General features: G+C 40.4%; 1 protein-coding gene across 10 annotated transcripts in view; it reads right to left on the minus strand.

Moving 5' to 3' along the window:
* Positions 1–10,781, minus strand: part of LOC131198906 (protein PALS2-like) — a 38,095-nt gene extending 27,314 nt beyond the window's left edge. For 4 of the 10 annotated variants that reach the window (XM_058184154.1, XM_058184149.1, XM_058184148.1 and 1 more), the window contains exon 1: positions 10,323–10,625. The gene's annotated coding sequence lies outside the window, so the exon portion shown is untranslated. Of the gene's footprint in view, positions 1–10,013; positions 10,220–10,277; positions 10,626–10,760 lie in introns of those variants that run through there. The other 6 variants (XM_058184157.1, XM_058184155.1, XM_058184151.1 and 3 more) reach the window with 6 other exon arrangements.
* Positions 10,782–20,142: the final 9,361 nt, after the last annotated feature.

Genomic DNA, 20,142 nt, shown 5'->3' on the forward strand with positions numbered 1-20,142 from the left:
GTGGATGACCTCTGGAGGGCCAGGGATAGGGGTTGCTCCTCTGCCTTGGTCCTATTAGATCTCTCAGCGGCTTTTGATACCATCGACCATGGTATCCTGCTGCGCCGGTTGGAGGGATTGGGAGTGGGAGGCACCGTTTATCGGTGGTTCTCCTCCTATCTCTCTGACCGGTCGCAGACAGTGTTGACAGGGGGGCAGAGGTTGTCCGCGAGGCGCCTCACTTGTGGGGTGCCTCAGGGGTCGATTCTCTCGCCTACCCTGTTCAACATCTATATGAAGCCGCTGGGCGAGGTCATCAGTGGTTTCGGGGTGAGTTATCATCCGTAAGCTGACGACACTCAGCTGTACTTTTCCACCCCAGACCACCCCAGTGAAGCTATCGAAGTGCTGTCCCGGTGTCTGGAAGCCGTACGGGTCTGGATGGGGAGAAACAGACTCAGGCTCAATCCCTCCAAGACGGAGTGGCTGTGGATGCCGGCACCCCGTTACAGTCAGCTGCACCCGCAGCTGACTGTTGGGGGCGAGTTAGTGGCCCCAAAGGAGGTGGTTCGCAACTTGGGCGTCCTCTTGGATGGACGCCTGAAGAAAATCTGGTAGCCGTCTCCAGGAGGGCCTTTTACCAAGTTCGCTTGGTCCGCCAGTTGCGTCCCTTCCTTGACCGGGATGCCTTATGCACAGTCACTCACGCTCTGGTTACGTCTCGGTTGGATTATTGCAATGCTCTCTACATGGGGCTGCCCTTGAGGTGCACCCGGAGGCTACAGTTAGTCCAGAATGCGGCTGCGCGAGTAGTAACGGGAGCCGCTCGTGGCTCCCATGTAACATCACTGCTCCGCAGTCTGCACTGGCTCCCTGTGGTCTTTCGGGTGCGCTTCAAGATTTTGGTTACCACCTTTAAAGCGCTCCATGGCTTAGGACCCGGGTACTTACGGGACCGCCTGCTGTTACCTTATGCCTCCCACCGACCAGTACGCTCTCACAGAGAAGGTCTCCTCAGGGTGCCGTCCGCCAAACAATGTCGGCTGGCGGCCCCCAGGAGTAGGGCCTTCTCTGTTGGAGCAGCGATGCTCTGGAATGAACTTCCCCCTGGCCTACGCCAAGTGCCCTGATCTTCGGACCTTTCACCGTGAGCTAAAAACATACTTATTTATTCAAGCTGGACTGGCATAATGGTTTTTAACATTTTAAATTGGGTTTTATTGTGGTGGGGTTTTAAATTTTTTAAATTTTAAATTTAAATTTTTATACATTGGCCTTCTTGTAATATGCTTTATTTTAAATTTGGATTTTAATTGTATATATATTGTGTTTTATTTAGGCTGTACACCGCCCTGAGTCCTTCGGGAGAAGGGCGGTATAAAAATTTGATAAATAAAATAAATAAATAAATGAATAAATAAATGAAATGTGCACCTGGAGAAGCAGCTGATGGTGGGGGAGGGAGTTTTGGCAACACAGAACTTTCCCGGGGTGGGGTGGGGAGGGTGTCCAAATTAAGAGACTACACAGCCCTAAGCTGGATAAGGCAGTGGGGATGAGGTTCGGGCTACCCTAGAATCTCTCAAGATGTACCTAGTAGGCTAGAAGGTTATAGATGCAGTTTTCAAAGATTCTGTCCATTAGGTTTAAGCAAATAAAGCAGGGTGGATTTGATTTAAATCGAGTTGATTTAAATCAACTCGATTTAAATCACAATTTTTAAAGAGCAACTGTCATCTCTGTCTGGCAATGGCTTCTCCTCTGATCTGCTGTTGATTCACCAATAGTCCCAATCACTTTAATGGGGATGGCTGGTGATGCGTCAGTGATACAAGGTGATGAGAAACGTGGCAGGCAGCAGGTGAGTGGATGTCCACTAACAGGCTCTGTCATGATGGATCTGAAATGACATGTGCTCTTTAATATTATATTTATAAGCTTCTTAGAATGTTTCACTTTCATTTTTGTTGCTTGCCCTTCCTCCTCACACTTAAGAGCCTGGTGGTACAGATGTATTTCTCTTCAAACAGTTATACAGTTTCTAGTGTACATAGATTTGCAAAACAATGGGATAAAGGAATATTCCTGAACTTGGTTTTATGATTTATCTCGTTATTGTGAAATTGTGTGAATGCATCAATGCAGTGCACGTTATCTCAGCCTGCAGAGCTTGGATTCACCAAACGAGTTTATCAAAAATGTAAATATTGCAGAATATACAGCCTCATGCAAGGGACGGGGTGGCTCAGTGACTAAGACTCTGACCTTGTCGATGGAAAGGTCAGCAGTTCAGTGGTTCAAATCCCTAATGCCGCGTAATGGGTTGAGCTCCCGTTACTTGTCCCAGCTTCTGCCAACCTAGCCGTTTGAAAGCATGTAAAAAATGCAAGTAGAAAATAGGGACCACCTTTGGTGAGAAGGTAACAGTATCCCAGGCACCTTTGGCATTTAGTCATGCCAGCCACATGACCACGGAGATTTCTTCGGACAGTGCTGGCTTTGAAACAGAGATGAGCATCGCCTCCTAGAGTCAGGAACGGCTAGCACATATATGCAGGAGGAACCTTTACCTTTACCACCTCATGCTACATAACTAAGCTCCATTTCATGCTGAATAAACTAAATTATTAATGTATCTTAAATAGAAAAGTATCTTTAGATTTTTACTCCAAAAGCATTTTATTAAAATAAATTTGATAAAAATAAAAAATCTGATTTAAAGTTTAAAAATCAATTTTTTTATTTAAAAAAATAATCTATTTTTATCCACCCTGAAATAAAGGATTGGACTTGATTGGATTTTGTTGCTTTGTGCTTGGGTCTGACCTTATCTGTAGTTTAAAATAATGGATGTAGCTGAAGCCCCAATGATTTGAATGGCAATACAGTACTTCATTTCCATGTTGATAGGCATATGGGGATAATGTGAAGGACAGCAGCTGTGAGTAGCATGCAAAAAATAAGGAGGACAAATAGTCCACAATTAGAAGAATGGAAACATACACAAATACATAACTAAGAAACATACAATAAATCAACAGATTAACCTGTTTTCCATCAGAGGGAATAATGAAATAGTCATGATGTTTACTGATCCACACATCTTTACATTGCACATGAGAAAATCTAAAGTTGCCTTTACAACTGGGTTTTTTTTTTGTCATAAAGGTTATTTTTTGGGGAAACTACATGACTTACTCTTTCTCTGCTTCGTAGAAATAACTTTTTTATAAAAAATGTAAGTTATATCAAAGATAATAATAATGAGGAAGAAAATAGAAATAGAACAGTAGCCATACTATGCATCATTGCAGCTTTTTCAATCTCCTTTAGTCTGTTTTGCAAATACTTACCAAAGCAGTTCATGAATGCTAATTTGCTCTCTGTAGCAGACACAGAAAATAATGAAAGGGAAAATAATACTCCCAGACTTACCACTGGATGTGAAAATTCATCCAAAGATTGCTAAGTACATAAACCTGAAAATTGGTAAAATTATTTCAATCAGCAAAATAGAAGGAAGAACGTAACCTCTATTTGTATTTTATTTCCCATTCCACCAAATGACAAGCTGGTTTCTTAATTATTAATAAATAATACACTGATCACATCTATTGCCATATTCTGAAAACCACTGGCCACATTTTTTCTAGATTATTGTGTTATGTGAATGCACTGTGATCAAGCAAATTTGGAGAGATTTACTTATTTATCCAATTTATATGGCCACTTATCTCAAAAGGTGACTTTGAGCAGCAAACAGTTAAAACGTAATAAAAACAATTGTACACATTACAAAATTTAAAATACAGGGCAGTCAAGCAATGTGAACACAAATCAGTAGCATAACTAAAAAGTGGATTTCTATATACCCTAAGGACTCAAGCCCTGGACACAAAGCACCACCTGCCAATTTCCAGTTGTTTGTTTTAAATCAACAGACATTGGAAATTCCTCCATGCTACATTCCCATAGAGTTCATGCACTTAACTCTGCTCCCTTAGCTCTGCCTGTTCTTCTCCTACATCAACATTTTCTATATAACAATAGAATATACTTTATTCCCTTAACAAGCTTTGAGATATCTTTGTTTCTCAGTTTTGCATTTGCTTAAACAGTGAATAACCAATTTGCTCCTCAAAGTTTGCTACAATGCTTTACAGGAAAAGTTTTCTCAGATAAATTGTTCCTTGCAATCATTTATTGTTTCTATTCCCTATATACAGAACAAATCATGGTTTGGTAGTTTTTTCCAAGCCAACCATGCAAAATTATCAGACAATATTCTTATAAACATAGCTACTAAGTAATACGGATTTTCTACTTTATCTTGACTAGGATAGCTATACAATTGCTTTAAATTAAATGCAGGCAGACTAACCCTAGATCTGTATAGATGGTTTGTAGGCAAACAAATGAAAACATGCACAGAATAAATCCAACTTATGACTACAGTTGGGACCAGAATTTCCATTGCTCAGCAAGGCAGTTAAGTGAGTTGTGCCCAATTTTACAACCTTTTTAATCATGATTAAGTGAATCACTGCAGTTATTAAGTGAATAACAGGTTTGTTAAGTGAATCCAGCTTCCTCCAGTTCCTTTGCTTATTGGAACAGCTGAGAAGATTGCAAATGGTGATCACATATCTCATATATTTTCAAATAATTCTTCCTTCCAAAATTAGTTATTTGGGAAATTCATGAACAAGACACAATGGACATTACTCATTTATAGATCATAATTCTTTTCTTTATCTTTAAATGGATGTTTGACAGACAAAAATGTTAAACCAACACTTAATCTAAGGATTTTCTCTTAAGTATGCTCATTTGATATTCTGTTGAAACATATCATGTATGCAAGTAAATATATTTAGAATTGGTAAAAATTTATAATGGCTTCTTTTAAATAAATTATAAAATTATCATATCAATTAATTTTATTAACACTAGCAGCTTATTGGAACATCTTCAAGATGCATAGATTAACTACATTAATATAGTTCTCTGTGTTAGCATATCTGCACAAAATTCACAAATGTGAAGTAATTATTTATTTATTATTTATTTATTATTTCAATTTCTAGACTAAGTAACTATATTTTAAAAATGTTGTAAACCTGAAACATAAAATCAAATACATATGGTAGTATGTTGGAACTCAATTGCTTTGAAAATCATCGAATTTGGTACTCAACATGTCTGATCCAAAATTTTTGTCCCGATACTCATCATTTGTTTGGGACTCAACACACAACCTTGAACATGTTGGTGTCAGCTGCCTTGTGACTCACTACATTATTCCTTTTGAGAAAAATTGGTCCAATACTCATTGTTTTTGAAACACGTTGCACCTCCCAGAATCAATTAACAATGAGTACCTAGATACCACTGCACTATATAATTGTAGGTTTGTAGAAGAATAACACTAATAAAAGTACCACAGTGGCATTATTTGTTACTTACAATGCCAACATGCAGATCTCTAGACTTAATCTTTCATTAACAATCATTTATGCAGCAAACTATTTAGTTATTACAATCTTGAACAAGAAAATTTATCCTTGAAATTATGGCTGTCACAGTGTCCCCACAGTCACGTGATCACTAATCGTGGCTTAGTAATTGACTCACAATTACAAGGGTTGCAGCATTTCACAATCACCATTTGCTATTAAGAAGAGATTGGACAACCATTTGTCTGAAATGATATAGGGTTTCTTGCCTGAGCAGGTAGTTGGACTAGAAAACCGCTAAGATCCCTTTAAACCCTGTTATACTGCTATTTGTGACTATTTGTAATCTTCACTACTAGCTTTCAACAAATAAAATCAATGGGGAAGCCATCGGTAGATTACAAGTGGCAATCATGTGATGTTGCCCCTATTAACCACATGGATTCGCCTAATGACTGCAACTGTTGTAGGTCAGAATAGACATGCGACATTGGACTTTATGACCATGTTGCTTAGCAACCGAGTTCCTCGTCCCAATTACTATTACTCACCGAGGTCTACCTGTACAAAGATGCCAGTCTTTGCTCACATTCATTTCTATAAGCACAATATTGCTTCACAGCTGTAGTCATTTTCTTTTCTTTTTAAAGTATAAATGTGAATTTTGGGGAAAGAGAGAGATGTTTTACCTCAAATGTCTCTCTCTATGCTACAACACATTGATACTTTTTGTTGTTGTTATTCCCTTCAATTTAAGTGTTGACTCTTGACAGCTGCCTGGGCTGGTCCTTGCAGGTTTTTTGGCAAAAAAGAAGTCCAGTTGCCATGACTCAATCTACAGACAACTGTAACTGGATGACTGAGAATCTTCATCAACATTTTCTTAGTGAAGTTCTTCAGTGGTTTGCCATTGCCTCCTTCCCAGGGCTCTTCTCCCCTGTAAAGACTAAACCTCTTCCTTCTGTAAAGACTAATGCAGAGTCTTGGGGAAACCAAACTTTTGTTCCTATCATCAATATAGTTCCACTAGCCTAAACTTTTTACTAGTAAAAGATATCATGAGATGATAAAACAATACTGGTATTAAAATCTGGGGAAAGCATGTTGAAGTAGGTTTTCTCCTACTTAGTGATTCTTACTTAGTAATGTATGAGCAGTTGATGAACCAGATGACATCAAGAAGCAGATTAGAGAATCAACTCCTTTTTCTCTGCGCTCCTTCCTGATAGCAACTCATGAAAGTATCTCAAAAGAAATACCATGTTCTTCTATTTATACATGACATCATATATAGGACAGAATTACAATGTAAAAGCAGACATGAAGTCAGGTGTATATATGGCAGAAAGCCAAGGAGGCTAAATAGTGGATGAGATACAGCATGCAACCCCCTGCCCCTTTTAATATGTATGCAATAGATATCTAAAAGGGGCAGAGATTTTATCACCAGGTTGTACCACCATTGTTATGTTGCTGGCCCTTCCCTCAGATGTCTCTGTAAAGGGCAAATCAAGGCCACAGAAACTGAGAACTAGAATTGATGTATCTACAGGTATTCTTTGACTTAGACACACAATTGGGATCAAAATTTCCACTTCTAAGTAAGGTACTTGCTAAGTGAGTCACACTCAATTTTACAACCATTTACCCATGGTTAAGCAAATTACCACAACTGTCAAGTGAATTATATGGTTGTTAAGCAATTCCACCTTCCCACATTGACTTTAGCCAAACCTGGTTGGGAAGGTTGCAAATGATGATCACATGACACCAGGATACTGCAATCATCATAAATACATGCCAGTTGCCAAGCACCTGGATTTTGACTATGGGGATGCAGTAATGATTCTAAATATAAGGGACAGTCTTGAATATTTTTTCCAGTGCTGTTGTAAATTTGAATTATTACTAAACAAATGGTTGTAAGTTTAGTGTTTATTAGTGTCCTTCGAGTTTAGTTTGATTTCTAGTGATGTCATGAAAGCAACCATGTAATTTTCTGGCACAAGTGGATTACCATTATGCCTTTCAAAAATGTTTACAGCTTCAGAATGTGGTCTGCATCTTGGGATTTACTGATGATTTCCCATCAAAATATTAACCAGATCCCAGACATTTAACTTTTTAAAATCAGTGGTGGCTACATGGAAGAATGGTAAATGACGTCCATACAGTTGTCAAGAAAATTATTTGAATATGTATACACTATACCATATATTCATATACAAAATTTTATCTTCCCTTTATAAGCCTTGCTTATTATTTTGGTAGCAATCAACAGCTGCATATTAATAACATGCTGGGAACTATTCATTTGTGCAATGATTTAATTCTTATCCAAATGTAACAGTGGATTCTGAACATTAACTATAATTACACGATGGGAAATTTGATTTCTTTCTACATACAGCTAGCTTAATGAAACTGAGCCATTTTCTATTTGTCCTTTCATGGTCATAATACTTAAGAACAGATACTTTCTATTTCATAAAAATTCCAAAAAAAAAATATTTCCAAAAAACCCAGACCTTAAAATAGTGTTAAATCTCTTGCATAATTGCACATCTAACACTGCAATCCATTGGCAAAAGTTCCAACACACTTAATTAGAGGCATTAGGGCTAACAAGCAAGACATTGCTATTTCTTCCACATAGTCATTTCTTTTAGTGAAAAGAAAGAGGACATTAAGGAAAACACAAAATCAACATATTATCAATACAGGACAAAAAAAAACCCTTTTCTTCATTTTTTGCAAAACACATGAGAGTTTTTGGCATCTAAAATTTTTACAATTGCAAATGAATGCACACAACCAAATCAATTTCTTCAAAGTTTCATCTATCTTTATGTTAACTACTGTAACTACTAAAATCCGTCTTAATCCAAGCTATAATTCTAATTGAAAATCAACACATAACACTAAAATTTTAAATAATTTGATAGTCAATTAAGTACCAAAATATTGAACTATGAATACAAAGAATAGCATAATAAAGTACGTTATCTCTACTATGATTCAAGGCACAAAATCTTTCTGCTGTAAAGAGTTCACATAAATGGATAATTTTGAACAGCCACAAGTTGTAAACAAGAGAGGTGAAAAATGAACAGATGGCTGCAGTATGTACTGAATATTCTAGAGTTTCTCTCATTGATATGCTTTTTTCAAGATTTTGAATGCACCAAATTCAGATTTTGATCCTGTCTGTAATTCCCAAATCTGGTTAAAATTGTTGAAAAAGGGTTTTAACTGAGGAATTTTCAGAGAAATCGCCAAATAATAGCTTGTCCTTTAAAATAACTTATAACATGCATCTAAGTCAGGACTCAAGGTAGAAACATTATGACAGTCATCTCTGCAAGACACAGATACAGTGTTACTAGAATTTACTTGTCTTCCTCTACTGATTACAGCCTAGTCCAAAGGTCTATTTATAGTTGCCTAAGGCCCCTCTCTTCCCAAAGTCAAATAAAATGAACTTTAATTGATGGATGTAACCCTGTACTGCAGAATTGATTACAAACTCTGCAGTACCAGCAGGCAAATTCCTGGTGCTTACCTCCAAAAGGTGAAAGCAAAAGGCTGTTGATGACACTAGCAGATTACTACCACTTGCTCTGTCATGAGTTAAAGATTATCCTATATACACTGTGTCATCACAGCAATAATTGAAACAATGCCCCCCCTTCAGCAATAGTAGTGACCAGTTGGCTGGAAGCCATAAAGTACAGTCCATTCTATTCAGGACTGACCCCCTACTAACAACAAATGACACCCAGGCAGTCTTTCATTCACATGTTGAGTTTCAGTAAACTCTCTCAATTATTCTGATGCAGAAAGCACTAAGACGTTTCTAGAGTTTGAATCCAAAAATAAAGAGGTAGTCTTGAGTTTCGTAACAATGGACGTGAATAAAAAATGATGCCAAAGAACATCGTGCGATTCCTTGTTCGTTTCGCTTCTAGCAGTCCAAATGGCTATTTTACTATCAAGGGTGAAGTGCGACGGTACGTTTTTCCTGCATTTGGCAGACTTCAACACTTACCTATCTTCTCCCCCAAAAAATCGCCCTTCTCGCGGCCAATCCTTGCGCTTCTCCTGCCTCCCGCCCTCCCAGCTCCAAATGTAGCGAGGTGACAGCACTACCGAGGCAATTACAACCCACCCAGCTCTTCAATCAGCGCCACCACCTTTTTTTCCTTTACTCAACTGAATGCGGACTGCAGCTACAGGCAACAAGGAAAGGGATCCGAGATAAGAACCAGAATATGTGTTTTTCATCCGAAATGGAAAGACGGACCCCTATTTTGGGGAGAGCGCGCGCAATAATCGCTGAAGTAAAGGGGAGGGGGCGATCTGTTCGCGCACCGCCCCTAAATTTTGCGAAAAGAGGCGGGGAGAAAGAAGAATAATCCCGCAGAGGTCGAGGAGATAATCCCGAGCGGGAAACAAAGATTATCCCCCTGGGAGATAATCTGGGCAAGAAAAAAGACAGCCCAGAGTTGGGAGGAGAAGGGACACGGAAGAGGTGGAGAAAGAAGCAAAATGCCCCATTACGAGCCACGAGTAAAATACCTGCATGAGCCTTAATCCCCTACCATAAAACGCCCAAAGAGGCCGCCACCAGTTTCGCTCCAAGGCAGGCTAAAGCGAGAGTCACGGGGTAGGCTCCTCGCCGGGAACCAGTTCCCGTCCCACAAGAGCCTTGCCCGGTTCTTCTCCGCCCTCTTCCATACACAGAGGCACGGTACTCACACAGGGTGCGCCACGACAGGACCTTTTGCTCCCCCTCTTCCTACCGACCCCCGCGTAGGAAAAAAAAGGGGGGAGGGCACTCGCTTGCCCCAAAAGCCTCTCTCCAGAGCTACGAAGGTGGGCAGTTACCGGCAGTTACCGGTGGGTTGGCCCGCTGGGCTTGCTGGCTGGCCTCGCCTCTCCTTTCGCTCGCACGCGCACCCACAGCCTCCTTCTCTTCAGTGGACGCCGCCGCTCCGCCTCAGCCCCATCTAATGACATGAAACTCCCGGCAGCGCGCGCCCGCAAAACCTCTCTGCCTGTCGAGAGGCGCACACGGTGGAAACGGGTACCCGCCAGTCGGGGTCTTTTGCGCGCGCAGTAGCCCGTCCTACTGTTGCTGCTGCCGAAGCAAAGAGCGCGCGAAAGCTTCTCTAGTCTAGTTGATCGGGCGGGAGCGCGCGAAGCAAGCTCCTCCCCCCCTTAACTCTTTCGCTGCCTTCTGACTGAGCTTGCGGTTGGTCCCACCTTACTCCCTGAGGACGCTAGTTTCGCCATTCATGCCAAGGCAAAGAAAAGGGAACTCACGTGTGCATTTGTCTTTTGTCCCGGAGATCTTCAATCGCCTGCATTCTTCGGGCTGGAATGTAGCGAGGATGAAAACCAGGCGATGTCAAGGCCATATATGAATGCGTGTCAATATTAGACAAATCAGGGTGCAAAATTAAAGATGCAATACTATTCGCACTTATTCTGAAATAAGCCCGATTAAATTGATGAACGCTTACTTCTGGGTAGGCGTGCTTAGGCGTATTGTTAACTAAACAAGGAAGTAACCCCTATTGGAAGACTAGATTTTTTTTTACTTTCAAGTGTAGATATCATTCAGGGCACGGCTCGGATTGAAAATAATTCGAAATAGATCTTAATTCAGCTCAGTTAATTCACACATACACACACACACACACACTTCCTTTCTGAACTAAAAACTGTTTAGTTCTTGGGGGTTGGAGTTTTTTTTAACATCCCAACCTCACATACATTAGCTGCATTTGGCAGCAAATTCACATAAATTTACCTGTAGTGATTTACATCTCATTCAGAATGCTTGGGCTGATTATTTCAGAAATCCACAATTTCAGGAGTAGGACTCCCAAACAATTGTTTTGAATCAGAGAATGTATTTAGGAACATTGATTTATTTGCACATTTCAGCTTTGATTCTCAGGTTGGGAGATTCTCAGGATGGTGAACCTTTTTGGCACCAAATGCCAAAAAGGGAGCGCCCGTGCACACTTGCGTTTTGCACATGTGTGCCTGGGCTTCAACTGGAAGAGGAGCTGCCCAGGGCACATGCGCCCGCCCGAAAATAAACTTTCGGTTTTAGTCAGCTACTCTTTCGGGTTTCTGCCATGCATGCACTTCTAGTTTCCAACACTGCCGCATGCAAAAAGGCCAGCTGATCATCGCACACACATGCGTACCAGAAACTCGGAAGACGAATGGGTGATGCTGCACCTGCCAGGCGAGATTTATTTATTTATTTATTTATTTATTTATTTATTTATTTATTTATTTATTTATTTTTTATACCACCCTTCTCCCGAAGGACTCAGGGCGGTGTACAGCCTTACATGCAGATGGTTGCATGTGCCACTTCGGGCACGTGTGCCATAGGTTCGCCATCACGGCTCTACGGTCATCAAAGCTGAAGTGGGGTAAGGATTTAAAATATGGAAATAGCAACACACTTTTTAAAATCTTAATATAGTTATACACTCTTACTACTTGTTTATTGATTAGCTCTTACATGTTTTGACTAAGTAAAGTCTATTTCTGTTGCTCACAGAATATAACACTTTTTCCCATCCTGTTCATTGCTATTTTCTGAATGGGATTTCCACTAAAACAGAGAAGTTAATCTTATATTTAGCTATTGGTTATGAAAAAGACTGGTCCCTTTTGTAGGTTTTAAAAATATTTCTAGACTGCTTTTCTTTAAAAAAATATTCCTAATAATGAAACAACTAATAAAGTTAATAAATTCCATCCTTCCTTACAGTATACCAAATTCAAAACTAATGTAATAAGGTACATATCTGAGGAAAAAGCGGACAAAAATATATAGGCCTTCCTGATTTTCTTAAGGCTTGTAATGATTACACACAAAATGACAATCTATTTCAGAGTCTAAAAGCCCTTTTTTCTTAGTCTTAAAAGTAAGAGCAAGCTGATAATAAAACAAATGCTGCTTCAAGTACTGTAATTTGATAAGAAGTTTAGCATATCCAACAAAATCTATATACTTGTGGAATCATATGCATTTAAAGGAAAGACTCAGCTGCCCTTTTTAAAAATCTATACTCAATCGGTATATTGCACATGGGTTCAGTGGTGCTTTTATACACAATCTATATACAAGATAAAACTCTTGAGGAATATAGAATGATAGGGAAAAACAGTACCCTGTTTAAAACAACGTATTAGCATTGTCTCCTAGAATTGTTATTGATAGTACTGTGGTGATTCCACTGTAGTAACAATCGCCAGTTTGACATTATACTGTAAGGAGGGGCGGGTTTCAAAACCCGTCGCTACCGGTTTGCTCATGGGCATGTGCGCGCTCATGCGCAATCCTTCTGTGCATCTGCAGAAGCTTCTGCACATGCTAGAAGCATCCAGGCAGGTGGGCGGAGCCTCCTGCCGCTGCTGTTACCGGTTCACCTGATCCGGGGTGAACCAGTAGCAACCCACCACTGACTAACTCATATAATAATATATAAATTATATTGGTACCTTAAAAGAGCATTTCTTTTAACATTATCCAGGATTCTGGTTTGTTTGCTTGATTTATTTACTTACTTTGTTTGATTTACATCTCACTTTTTTCCCAGGAAATCAAGAAAGGTTACATTGGAATCTTCCTTCGTTTCATACCCATACAAACAGCCTGGTAAGGTAATCGCCCAATGAATTTCCATGACTGAAGATACACTTGAAACTAGGTGTCTCCAGGCCTAGTCCACTACCTTAAGTACCATACCACCCTGGCTTTCATATAATACAGCCTTTTAGTTAACAAAATAAACAAAATAATTAATTAATTAACAAAATAAAAGACAAGGTTCATACCAAGTTCTGGATAACCTCCACTTTTCTGATTAGAAAAATCTGGCTTTTCACCCAGATCTTTGATGAGGAAAAATAAGTCTCCTCACTTTATTCAAAATCTTTTCCCCCCTTATAGTTTATTGTAATTCCTTTGTTTCTTGTACGCTGCCCAGAGTCACTAAGTGTTAGGTGGCACACAAGTTTAATGTATTAAGTATAGTTTGTTGCATGGTCAGCCATCAATTTAGGTTTAATTTGGCATTTTTGTCTACCTATCAAGTCCTTTCCAAGGACCTGGGATAAGCAATATAGTCACAGAGTCAGCCAAATATTTAGACTGGATTTGGAATTTTGTCTTCCAATTGAATCTTTCCCAAGAATCTGGAAAAAACAGATGTTGTTTACTAATGTTAAAAGTCACAGGATGTAACCTGTTCCATACTGCCTTTTGCAATTGACTGGTGGGGCTTGGGCTTGGGCTTGGGCTTGTGGAGCCAAAATTAGCCCCTTTTTCCGATTATTCAATTTTTCTCCTCTTAATCAGGGCCAGGAATTGTTATCTATGTTGTGTGCTGGTTGTTGTTTTTTTAATGTACTTGCCTTGCCTTGTCTGTTCATTTTCTCATTTGGTCTTTTATAGGCCACTTTGGTCTATTTGGTATTCAGTAAGTTTCATGGTGTAGTAACTTCATTACTTCTTTTGTACTGTCCTTAGGTATTATTCCAATGCTTTTATTTTCTTTCTTCAACAATCTGGCATACTTGTAATATTCCATGCCCGCCTACACTCCTCAGTAAGTAGAGTCTATCAACATTGTTATGTGGATGAAGGGCATGATTCATTGTCATTAGTTTTCTGATCTTCCTATTCAGGGATTTTAATTCTGCTTGAGTCCAGTCCACTATTTCAGCTATCTATATAATAGTTGGAATTTCTCAGGTGTTAATTGCTCAAGTGTTATTTCCTCTCTATGTTTGGATTTCACTGTCATGATGTAGCCTTGACTTCAGTGTGTTGTTATTATCTTATTATTACAATAGGGTTAACTTATCAAAAGTACAAAAAAACCCTTGTTGCTACTTTTCTCTATACAATCATCCAGCGGTTTTCCGAATGTTTCCAGCCCAAATATCTTCAAACCTTTTTGTGGTGCAGTTTTTTGTGTTATAAAGATGTTCTTGATTGCTTATAATGAAATTTGGGGTAGGAGTCTGCAGCTGCAATACATATCTCTTATGATCAATTTCTCATTAAAAATAGTTAAGGAATACTTGAAAAAAGATAAAGCCACCTATATATTTTTCTATTTTCCATGTCTCAGTCAAACTTCCTGATGTTTCACAATTTTTGTAATTTTTACACCAAATACTTTCCAAGAAGTTGTAAAGTTCTCAGTCAGTAAGTTTGATTCTGATATTTTTTTGTTTATGCATCCGTATCAGGTGAGATGTGATATAGATGAATAAGGTTTCAATGCACTTAAGATAGAGACTCTGTCTGACATTAGACAGACAAATTCAAGATTCAAAAAACAGCTTGCCCTGCCTCTCAAGACCAGAATTGGTTATGCTCTTGGATATAAGGGCACCAGTGTGCCTACCATTCCTGTCCCAATGTTCCCTTTGGTTGTATTCATTTTGTGTGGTTATTTCATGCTATAACTATATTTTCTGAATGTCTTTCCTCTATTAGAAATAATGGTCTTTTTCTATGATAAGAAGCCAAACATCAATAAACACATAGAGATGCTATTTAAAAGACACAACCAAAAGTTTAGGGAGGAAGGAAACAGCCTTCAACACATGCCCTCCAGCACCTAACACCCAGAGAAGCAGGAAATAGCACCAGATAAACAATAAGGAAGGAAATCTAATCAAGGCATCATCAAGGAGGAAGCCATACCCCCGCCAAGGTTTCCAGGGCAAGGTCATATATATAAACAGCCACCAACACTCACTTTTCCCTTGCTCTGATGATGTTACCTGTTGTGCAGGTAAGCTGCCAACTTCAGAGAGCACCAAAAACCCAACAGAAAGGCAAAACAGTCCCTTAACAAAATTGGCCTAGAATTACAGGGGGGGAAATGTTCATAATACTATCATTAGGATATATGGAGATAGTCTTCAACTTAGCAACGAAGCCCCCCCTCCCAAAGATATTTACAATGCAGATTCAAAATTCTGATGGCCCTCTGCCCCCCCTACCAATATTTGATTGCATTTTGGGTGCTTGGCAACTGCCCCACAGCATCCCATGGTCACATGATCACAATTCACAACAGTTTTTGCTGGAAACCAGCATTTGCTTCTGGTTTTTGGCAAAAATTCCTATTGCACATAATGGGTTCACTTAACAATCATGACATTTGCTTTACAGCCTTGTGTTCACTGAATGATTGCCACAAGAAATGTCAAAAAATTGAGCCGGTCAAGTGGGTGCTTTGACTTATGACCATCCTGATATAGAATGGATATTCCAGGCTCTTTAAAGTTATAAATGCATACCCATCCTTTGTATGTTCACATACACACTATTCTTCTACTCTCAGATATCATTTTAGTAGCATAATTTAAAATAAGATCAATTTTAAACAACTGCAAATTCAGAATCCTTCAGTGATCTAATGGACATTATTAAGAGATCTACTCTACTTATTAATAATACACTCTTTTATTTATTTTATTTATTTCTTTAGTTATTGAATTTATATTGCTGCCTATTCGCCATGGCGACTCAAGGCAGCTTACAGACCAGGGGTGAAATGCTACCGGACTGGATTGGGGAGTAGGTAGCAAAGATTGGGGCTGGTTCACCGAACCGGGAGCAATGGCTGGCTGGCCACGCCCCCAAACCGATCCATAGCTCGCAGTCCTGCTATGCTTGCCTGCCTTCCAACTTCCTTCCGGCATCCCGGTGGCCAGCTTGCAAAGGCAGGAAAGCGGAAGCCCCCGTGGAAGGCAGTCAAGCATGGCAGGGCTTCGGGGAAGGGAGTATGCTGCCCCCCCACTGCTTTACTACTCCATCTCTTCCTCCTCTCCAGCAGCATCCACTCGGCCAATCTCCCTGCAAACTCGGCATGCTTTCTTTTCTTTCCTCCCCCATGACCTCCCCACACCTGCACAGCATCTGGTTCTGCAGTAAGGCAGCTGTGGGAATTGCCAACGAGAAATGATACATTCTCATTTCTCGTCTCCTCAAGAACTAACCTTTTTTCAGCTGACTCGGAGCTCCAAGGCAGTCCTGAGGTCCTGCAATGAGATGGATCTGGGCTAATACCATTGTGATCCTGACCGTAGCCTGGATCCTAGGCACTTTCTAGTAAGTGTGGCAAGACAGCAAGCCTCATTCGGCCGCGTCCAGCTGGTTTCCCAGCAGCATCGGCATTGGCGGTGTTAAGAGTGGGCAGAGAAGAGAAGAGTCTGGCAAAGTCGAGCTCCATAAACAAGGGAGGACCGTCCCCCTTCTCGTAAATGCAGCTTTCCCCTCTTGGGCTCCCAGTGCCCACCGATGGGTTGGTGATTCCCATGGCTGCCTTATTGCAGAACCAGATGCTGAGCAGGTGTGGGAAGGTCATGGGGGGAGGGAAAGGAAAGGAAGCATGCGGAGGTGTGGAAGCATCGGCCAAGTTTGCAGGGAGATTGACCGAGTGAATGCTGCTGGCGAGGAGGAAGAGATGGAGTAGTACTCCCTTCCCTGAAGCCCTACCATGCTTAAGTGCCTTACATGCTGCCTTCCCAGTAATCCCCCAGGCCCCTTGACTTCCCGTCCGCCTCGGGTCCCGCTGCCTGCATCCAGCCCATGACTGGGGACACTTTCTTCCTTCTCCTGCAGCAGCCGCTGCTCAAACCAGGTGTGTGTGTGTTGTGTGTGAGAGAGAGAGAGAAAGAAAGAAAGAAAGCCAGACATGAGTGTTGTCATGTTGGCCACGCCCACCCAGTCACATGCCCACCAGGCCATGCCCACAGAACCGGTGGCAAAAAAAATTTAGATTTCATGCCTGTTACAGACAGTGGTGGGCTGCTGCTGGTTTAGACCAGTTTGGGTGAACTGGCCCCGCCCACCCGCACCCGCCTTATCCTGTCCTATATTTCCTTCTTTCTAGCTCAGCTGATTCATGCAGCACAGCTAATTTCTGTGCCTCTGGTGTTCTACATACGGGGCTGCCTTAGAAGGTAAGCAGCTGAGCTTCAAATTGCTGTATTTTGAACGCTGTGCACAAGCAAGTTAGGCGCCTGTGTGCAATATAACAAAATCACCCCCATCTCCCATCCCCCGTCCCAGTGACTGCAGATTACACGAGCCATTGGGTTTTGGTTCCCCAGGCCCTCTGGCAGAACCAGGTCTTCAGCGCCTTCTAGAAGAGTATTAGAGCAGGGGCCATTCTAATCTCTGGGGGAATGATGTTCCAGAGAGAGGGAGCCACGATGGAGAAGGCCCTCTGGGTCCTACCAGATGTATCTCCCTCGGGGATGGGACCCACAACATTCCCTAGCTCCTCACTCTGATGGCAACCAGCAAGAGACAGTCCCTCAGATAACCTGATCCCAAGCTATGAAGGGCTTTAAAGGCGACAACCAGCACCTTGAATTGCACCCGGAAGCAAATTGGCAACCAGTGCAGCTCTCACAGGAGAGGTGATACATTTGCATACCAGGGTCTGCACAAAACTACCCAGGCCACTGCATTTTGCACCAACTGGAGCTTCCGGATACTCTTCAAGGGCAGCCCCATGTAGAGCATGTTGCAATGTCAAGACGGGAAGTGACTAGGGCATGAGTGATTGTGAACAGGGACTGATGGTCCAGGAAAAGGCATAACTAGCGCACAACCAGCAGTTGCACAAAGGCCCTTCTGGCCATGACCACCACCTGCTCTTTAAGCAGGAGTCGTGAGTCTAGGAAAACTCCTAGATTACGCACAGGGTCTGTTTGGGGTAGTGCCACCCCATTTTGCTGATTAAGGAATTCCATAACTACTTTAGCACTTTTAATTATTTACTGTGAGACCTAAACATCTCATATCTTGATCTTGGCCCAGGGACAATGAAGTCAGCACCAAGATCAGCATCTCCTATCCTTTAATACCAGGAATTGGTGATCTGCAACATTCTTATGAATCTTAATCTCCATTTTGCAAAGCAAAAGGGGGGGGAAAAACCCACCTCAAAGAACCCTCTGGATTATGTTGCTGAAATTTGGTAGCAAAACCACTTGCTGTCAAACAGCTGATTATACTGATTTTCATTTTTACTTTTTTCTTCCCAAATGCATAATACAGTAAGCACATAAGCCACCACAAAGTGTAATGTACCCATTTTGTATTTTAAACCACCCATTAACTTCATAACAGAAAAAAGGGAGAGACAATGAATATTATACTCCTGCCAATGACAAAATTGCATCAATAGAAGCAAGTATTTCTGTCAACATTTTCTTGCTCTAATTTAGGTTCAACACTTTATTAGGAAGCAGCTCCGATCCTGTACCATTCCAGTCTTTAGAAATGCAACAGTGATGAGTTTATTATAACCCCTTTCTCTTTTAGCGTTGAATGTACAATGGGCCACACAGTGTATGGATTGTAATTGTAGTATAGTTAGGCCATGTATAATTGACAGACTGGACTTTATTATAGATTTTAGTTGTTATTTATTATTTTATACTAGAATTTTTAATTGTATATCTACTGAGAATTTTTATTTGTTCTGGTCTCTGGCCTGTAATAAATTGAAAAAGTTTATTATAACCATTATTTTCCAATAACAAGTTATCATTTTATTTGTATGCTGCATTTATTTTGAGAATTGTGTGTATTGCATGCAATACAGATATGAGAAGCAAACATGAGATCTGGCAAACTCATACGATGTCCTCTCAGTTAAGAATGCTATCTTGTAGAACCTCAGAAACATGCCTCTTTATTGTTCAATTCAAGCCCTCAAGAGTAATAGAAATGAAGAGATCCATATGGTTCCAATCCTGTGGTGTTTTATTCAACCCTTGAAAATCAGTTTCACCAACAAGCCCTGGAGCAACATGATTGTGATCCATTCCCTGCTGGATATTTTACAGTATAAGATTTTATAGTTAGTCATGTTGTTTTCCCCTAACATGTCTTTACTAAATTTACCCTGTTTCCCTGAAAATAGGACCCAACCGGAAAATAAATCCTAGCCTGATTTTTCAGGATGCTCTTAATATAAGCCCTACCTCCAAAATAAGCCAGAGTTAAGATTGCCAGCCAGATGGATGCATTTGGTATCGTATTTCCCCCCAAATAAGACCTAACCAGAAAATAAGCCCTAATGCGTCTTTTGGAGCAAAAATTAATATAAGACCTGGTCTTATTTTCAGGTAAAATAAACATGGTATTTATGTTTACTTATTCATTCGTCATTTGTCTTCATCTTTTCTATTTTCTAGAGTGGCAAATGAGATTGAGGGGTGTAATTGTTTGATCAAATTAAAAATAACTCTATAAAGCTTAATGTACATATTCTGTATTTTAAACCAATCAGTGAGGAGTCTAATAAAACCTTCACCCTAAAATATAACTTTAAATATTAAGAAAATAACTAAAAATGTAGACGTTTTGTGATTTTCATTAAAATTTCCTAATAGTAAGAGAATTTTGAGAGAGGGCCCCAAGACAGTGAATGGGGCTGTGCATGTCTTCAGACAGAGACAGGCAGAGACCTTTGCTTGGAATGCTTTGATTTATAATTTGACACTAAAATGGGGATTGGATTTAATTGTCTAAAAAAACTCTTCCAGCTCTCTACTTTGACACAGGTAGTCCTCAACTTAAAAACCATTTGTTTAGCAGCCATTCAAAGTTACAGCCCATCCATTTAACTTT

The sequence above is a fragment of the Ahaetulla prasina genome, chromosome 4 (assembly GCF_028640845.1).
Source record: "Ahaetulla prasina isolate Xishuangbanna chromosome 4, ASM2864084v1, whole genome shotgun sequence".
NCBI classification, from domain to species: Eukaryota; Metazoa; Chordata; class Lepidosauria; order Squamata; family Colubridae; genus Ahaetulla; species Ahaetulla prasina.